Raw genomic sequence first — 6,650 nt, 5'->3', positions numbered from 1 at the left:
AAGAGAATTTAAGATGCAAGATAACTAGTTCCTATGATCTGTAAGCCACATGAGTAGGTTCTACATGAATGAGATTTAGCTCCAGTAGTATATTAAATAGGGGGAAAATCAAAAGTTTCTATAAGTAACTGGTAGAAAGATTAAATGAGCCCTTGGAGGCCAGCCTAGGAACTTATCTTTTCTATCCAACACTCTTTCCCTGCAGCTTCGAGATGGAATCTCACTCTGTTGCTTACGATGGAGTGTTATGGCATAATGGTGGCTCACCGCAGCCTCCAATTCTGGGCTCTAGTGATCCTGCCACCTCAACCTCCCAAGTCGCTAGGATTACAGGCATGTACTACCATTCCCGGATAATTTTTTTCTGTTTTTTAGAGACAGGGGTTCACTATGTTGTCCAGGCTGGTCTTGAACTCCTAGTCGCAAGCCATCCTGTTGTCTCAGCCTCGCAAGTCCATATATAACATTATTTCTACCACGATCCTAAAAACTAACTTCTATTCTTTAGAAATGCTCATCACTTATACACTGGAAACCATTCGTATTGAGTTTCTTCATTGATTTTACTAGTAAACCAAATTTAATGTCAAGCAAGAAGACACTCTTATTTCTCTTTTAGACTTAAAATGGCAAATTTCTTACCCAAAGAAAACACTACAAGTCTGTTAAATATATTCCTTCAATGTTCTTCCTATCTCCTGAACAATCACTCACTAAGTCACTTCAATACTTTTTTAAATAAATGCTATCTCCTCTTCCAGGCAGTAAGCTGTCAAAGGGCAGGAACCAGTATATCTTTATGTAATAGCAATGGTAGTTGATTATTAATGCTCTAACCCAAATTAGTAGCTAATCTGAACCTCTGGATTCGGTCATTGGTAGTACTTACCTCCTACTGTCTCACAGAATGCAACATTTCATGGGGGAAACCTGACCAAAACTAGCAATATCGACAACTGTACTGTGCTGTGTGCCCCACCAGGTTACTTCAGAGTGCATGTGTGTTGCTTGGATCCCAAAGGCTGGGCAGGGAGCCAAGGCCATAGTGCCTAGCTGAGGAGCAGGGATCCCTGAGAACCCAAACATCCTGGGGCACGCCTGAGAACATATCAAAGAAAACACTATCATCGTGCACACAGAGTAGGCAAACAGTCAGAACACTAGCTTAAAGGCAGCTTAGAGATGGGAGACAGGGTGACTCTAGAGCTGCTCAGCAATGTCCAGTATGTAAGTCCTAGTAAACTCAGCTATTCGTCAAGCTGAACTTGCCCAAATTATTCTTTGGTCTCTCGATGCCTTCCCAGTTTGGGGGGATGTTAGAGTCCCAAGTTTTCCATATAACGACCACCACATTCGTAAGCAGGATCCAGGCCAATGACAGAATGGAATATTAAAATATTCAACTATTATACCATCAGAACACTACGGAAGGACATTTTGGAAAGATGGAATGTTTCTCCACCTGAGAAATAGTGTTATTCTTTTTATTTTTCAAGTTTAATTTTTAATTTATTAGAACCCAGTAAATGATGATTTTAAAAGCAGAGTTTGCATCAAATTAACACTTAACTCAGGGCAAAAATACATTTAAAAAACCTAAATCTTAAGGCAGAAGTAAAACATTATAAAAACAGTATGTCTAATACAGACTGTAAAATGCCATATTTTTAAGAGATTCACATAGTATTTTATCGCACTAAAATATTAATAGTCAGAAATATTATCAATTGGTCCAAGATTTCTGTTTATGTTTAGACTGCTAATTGAAGAAGTGTTGCTGTGTAAGTAATAGCTACAATACAACCAACCAAGTGATTGTTTTTATGACAAAAGAACTAAGGCAGGTAATTGCGTGGTTTCCATTTGTAAAGCTTTTGCAGTATTAAATATACAGTATTACTAGGGGTATTTTTTGATTCATCTCCCTACCCTAATGCCCCCAGAATGTACATCACTTCCCTTTAACTCTATTTTCAAAATTCTGTGAACCACCATACCTATTCATTGTAGGCCTGACCCTATGAATTGTTTACTTTCATATGGTGGAAAAATCATTTTGGTAAACTACTGCATCTTCTCCTAGTCATTGAGCAATTTCAAACAGAAGTCTTAAGAATTTTTGCACCCCGACGAGGGAACAACCTGTTTCTTTACCACCATGAAGTTTGAATTTTGACTAGAATCTGTTAGCGTCGTCGATATTGCTAGTTTTGGTCAGGTTTCTCCCATGAAATGTTGCATTCTGTGCAACAGTGGGAAAAGACATTTCATATTTATGTGCAGTTAGCAGGAGCCCTTCGGAGAAACAGGGTTAACAATCTTACATTTCCCCTTGTGATCAAAACCTTTTGTTTTTAGGCAGCAGGGTAAGATTTAAAAGTGCTTCAAATCAGAAAACAAGCATTAGCTAGCTTACACATTCCACTGAGTAGTGTCAAAAAAATAAATGCATTTAAAATAATTTGTAAGTCCAGCAAATATAAGCTTGATGGGTTCTTAGCTAACATATTAAGTAATAACAAAGATTCATTTTTTTTTTTTTTTTTTTTTTTGAGACGGAGTCTCACTCTGTCCCCAGGCTGGAGTGCAGTGGCATGATCTCCACTCACTGCAAGCTCCACCTCCCGGGTTTACGCCATTCTCCTGCCTCAGCCTCCCGAGTAGCTGGGACTACAGGCGCCGCCACCACACCCTGCTAGTTTTTTGTATTTTTAGTGGAGACGGAGTTTCACCATGTTAGCCAGGAGGGTCTCGATCTCCTGACCTCGTGATTCGCCTGCCTCGGCCTCCCAAAGTGCTGGGATTACAGGTGTGAGCCACCGTGCCCGGCCTTTTTTACAAACTTTTAAGCTATTTTAGTAAAATGGCTATAGACCTCACTGTACTTCTATTTATCTGTGCATTAATAAAAACCTATTAAAATTCCTTATTTACTACTTCTGAAAAAGTCTAATCAAATAAGATCACTAAAATTACCAGAAAAGCTTTGAAATACTCATTGCAGATTCATTTCAAAGTAGATTTAACCCCTTTCAGGATCTGATGTTTAAATCACGAATGCTTTCACCAACTTCAACTCTGAAAAATATAAAAATTTTAGCCAGTGCTGGCTATAGTTAAACAGTACTGGTATTACTTGAAAAAATAAAAATAAAAAATATATTGTCAATCATGCATTCCACAATTTTTTTTTTTGAGCTCGATACTATATTTATATTTTTCTCATTAAATGTTCAAAACCAAAAGTGGTTTCTCCTTGCAGCAAATACACTGGCTTGCCCCATGTCCCTGCGCCTCCCGGGTCAAACCCAAAAATAAATACAGTGTTACTGCTCTGCAGGGCATAGAGGCAGTGCTCTCCTATCCCCTGAGGAGGCTGGGTGGGAGCTGATGGGGAAGCCTTGGCCACCAGGGGTCCAGGGGCTGGAGCCTGCTTGGAGTTATTGCTTCAAGGGGGGGCACTAATGCCCAATGCAAATGATGAGAGGAGGAGTGAAGGGAGCATGGGCCTTTGCTCTCCAAGTCCCACTCTGCTCTGAAGAGGGGGTAGGATTAAGCAGCAGCAAAAGCATCACCCATTGGGAGACTGTGGCCTCCATCCCCTTCCCTCCCTGAGATAGGCTTCTGCCTCCTACACATCCCCTGCAGCCCCCCACGGCTTCTGCAAGGCCCCCTACGCTCTGAGGGCACGTTATGGCTTGCAAGGGGCAGCACTGTGCCCAGAGCCTGGACACACGTTCCCAGCTTCTGACAGCCCCTAGGAGGGGGAGGGGAGGGAGTGGGGCCTGCTCCCAGGGGCTGATGGCATTGCCCTGGCCCTGCCAGCAGGTTGTGGCACTGCCCAGACCCCAGCTCCGCCCCTGTCCTTGGGGCTGACCCCACGCTAGGCAGGTCCTGCCAGAGCCCCCACCAATCCCACCTCTTGCCTCAGTCCATCATGGCCTGGAGCATCTCCAAGAACAGCTTGTGCACGGGCACCTTGACCTCCAGCTTCACCCCATAGAAATGGGCCAGCACTTTGCCCGCTGTCTGGCGGAGGAGCGGTAGCGTGAGCAGCAGCTCGCCTGCCTGGTGCGGCTCAGCACCCTCTCCGGGGCCAGCCCGGCCAGCTTCGTACTCCAGCAGGGCCTCGTGCAGAGCTTCTGGCGGCTGCTCCACAGCCTCGGCATCTTCGATGTGCACATAGTTTGAACTGGCAAGGGCCAGGGCCTTCAGTAGAACGTACTCCTCTCCCTCCAGCCGCAGGGCCTGCAGCCTCCGCACCAGCTGCAGCAGGGCAGACCCCCGTGCCCCCAGTCCAGCTGCCCGTGCCCCTCTTCATCCAGGACTAAGTCCTCAGCGAAGGCCAGCTCATCCTGCAGTGGCAGTGAGAGCTGGGCCACAGCCGGCACCAGCAACTCCATCCACATGCTCTGCAGTCCTGACATCTGGTCAGACAGCGACAGCAATGGGAAGCCTGGGATGCTCTTGGCCCAGGTGATGGTGACCACGATCTCTCAGTCAAAGAGGTCACAGAGGGTAGCCACGGCTGGGAGGTGCCCATCAGGGCCAGCAGGGTCGGGGATGGCATAGAGCTCCTCAGGCTCAACCACCAGCAGATGAGACACCAGCACATTCACTGGGGCTGTCTTCCGGGGGCCTCCAGCAACTGCAGGGGCCCAGCAGGGAAGGGGCCCGGAAAGGGCAGCGGATCCACCTCTGGCGGCTGCTTGTACTTCTGCCACTCACCCCGGACGCGGTCCAGGCGCACTCCCGCAGGCACTTGATGAAGCGGCAGGCCTGGCAGGCCTTGTGTCTCCGCTTGGTGATCTCACACTCGTTGGATGCCGGACAGCTGTACTCGATGCTCCCCTGGCTGGTCCTCTTGAAGAGGGCTTTGCAGTTCTCACAGGATGCCACGCCGTAGTGGTAGCCGGAGGCCACGTCCCCACAGACCAGGCAGAGGCGCTTGGGCAGGGAGCTGAGCACCAGCTTCCCACCACCCTGCTCGCCATGCCCAGCCCCCTCCCCATCCTCCTCTTCCTTGTGGCCTGGGAAGCAGTGGGTGGGAGCTGGACCAGGGGCCAGGGCCACAGGAGGCTCCGGTCTCCGTCTCTGAGGAACCCTTTGGACTGTCAGGCCTGGCCGGTTCTGCCGTGATGTACAGAGGCTCACTGCCCACCACCCGGCTGGACACTGTTAGGCAGGGACCCGGACCCGACATGGCGGCACCACTTGGGGGCGGAGCGGGCCCTTTGTTGGAGCAGGCCCTTTGTTTCGGGACTTCCCTCCCTCTTTGAACACACCCTCAGACTTACTTACATACATCAGAGGTTCCAGCTGGGCAGCCACACTCCCCCATGGCCTGCAGCTCACCCGCATTCTATAAATTGGTAAACAGCAGTTTCGGTTGACAGTTTCCAAAGACCCCGTCCTCGTGACCCTTACTCAGCTCCTGCCCTAGTAGTTTCAAGACCCCCCAGGCCCTGTTTGCACAACCAGCTTCCCTACCTCTCCGGCTATAAGAAGCCCCTACCCTCCTCTCTCAGCGCGATTTCCCCGGCCCGCGCCTTTGGACCACGGAACCTCCCCGGCAAGCCCTAATAAAAGCTATTCTCACTGCCATTTGCCTTGTGTCTTCGTTCCCGGTTCGGCTCCAGCCTCAGTTTACCCTTACAGACATGGCGCTGGTCACCTGACAGGCGGCTGCCCTCCCGCCCCAGCAGGCCGATGATCCCAGGCACAAGGCGGGCGCCGCTCCACCTCCTCGCGCCCGGCCCGCAGGTCCACTCTTACACTCCCGCTGTGGCAGAGGCTGCCACCCGCGCACCCAGGCCCCCAACCTGGCACACCTTCGGGAAGCTGCCTAAAGTTGCCAGGCCTCCCCCCAGCCCCGACGCCCGCCGGAGAGCTCTACCAGGTTATCAGGAAGTAAGTGGGGAGAGCCAAGGAAGAGGAAGTTCCCCCTGCCCTTGCGATGACCTTTGACCCAGAGAGGAGGGTGGCCCCAGGCCCCTTCGAGCGCCCCCACGTGGTCTTCAGAGCCGCTTCCCCGACGTAGAGCCGTCCCCGTCTTCCACCCCTGGGACTTCGGCAAGCGCGGGATGGAAACCTGCCCCGGGGGAGCTGGATCGGAGGCCCAACCCTGACCCGGGCCTGGACCCGCAGCCAGAGCCAGATCCTGCCCCAGGCCGGCCCACCAGGACTCGGACGCGGGATCTCGCCGGAACCCTGACCAGTCCGGCCCTCGACTGGCCCCAGAGCCGGACCCCGCCTGCAGCCCGCCCGCCCGCCCCTCCCTGCCCCGCATTCCACAATTTCAAGAACTAAGCGGCCCGGCGCGGTGGCTCGGGCCTGTCATTCCAGCACTTTGGGAGGCCGAGGCGGGCGAATCACGAGGTCAGAAGGTCAAGACCATCCTGGCTAACACAATGAAACTCCGTCTCTACTAAAAATACACACACACACAAAAATTTGCTGGGCGAGGTGGCGGCGCCTGTAGTCCCAGCTACTCTGGAGGCTGAGACAGGAGAATGGCGTGAACCCGGGAGGCAGAGCTTGCAGTGAGCTGAGATCGTGCCACTGCACTCCAGCCTTGGCAACAGAGCGAGACTCTGTCTCAAAAACAAACAAAAAAACCCTAAGATATAACTCATAAATATTGTTATGTC

At 50.6% G+C, this 6,650-nt stretch overlaps 1 pseudogene; it reads right to left on the bottom strand.

Annotated features, from left to right (window-relative positions):
- Nucleotides 1–2,535: 2,535 nt before the first annotated feature.
- LOC103248977 (steroid hormone receptor ERR1 pseudogene) lies at nucleotides 2,536–6,217 on the bottom strand (annotated as a pseudogene).
- Between the last annotated feature and the right edge of the window lie 433 nt (nucleotides 6,218–6,650).

This window comes from Chlorocebus sabaeus, chromosome 3 (assembly GCF_047675955.1).
Source record: "Chlorocebus sabaeus isolate Y175 chromosome 3, mChlSab1.0.hap1, whole genome shotgun sequence".
Taxonomy (NCBI): Eukaryota; Metazoa; Chordata; class Mammalia; order Primates; family Cercopithecidae; genus Chlorocebus; species Chlorocebus sabaeus.
This window is presented reverse-complemented; position numbering and strand designations above follow the sequence as displayed.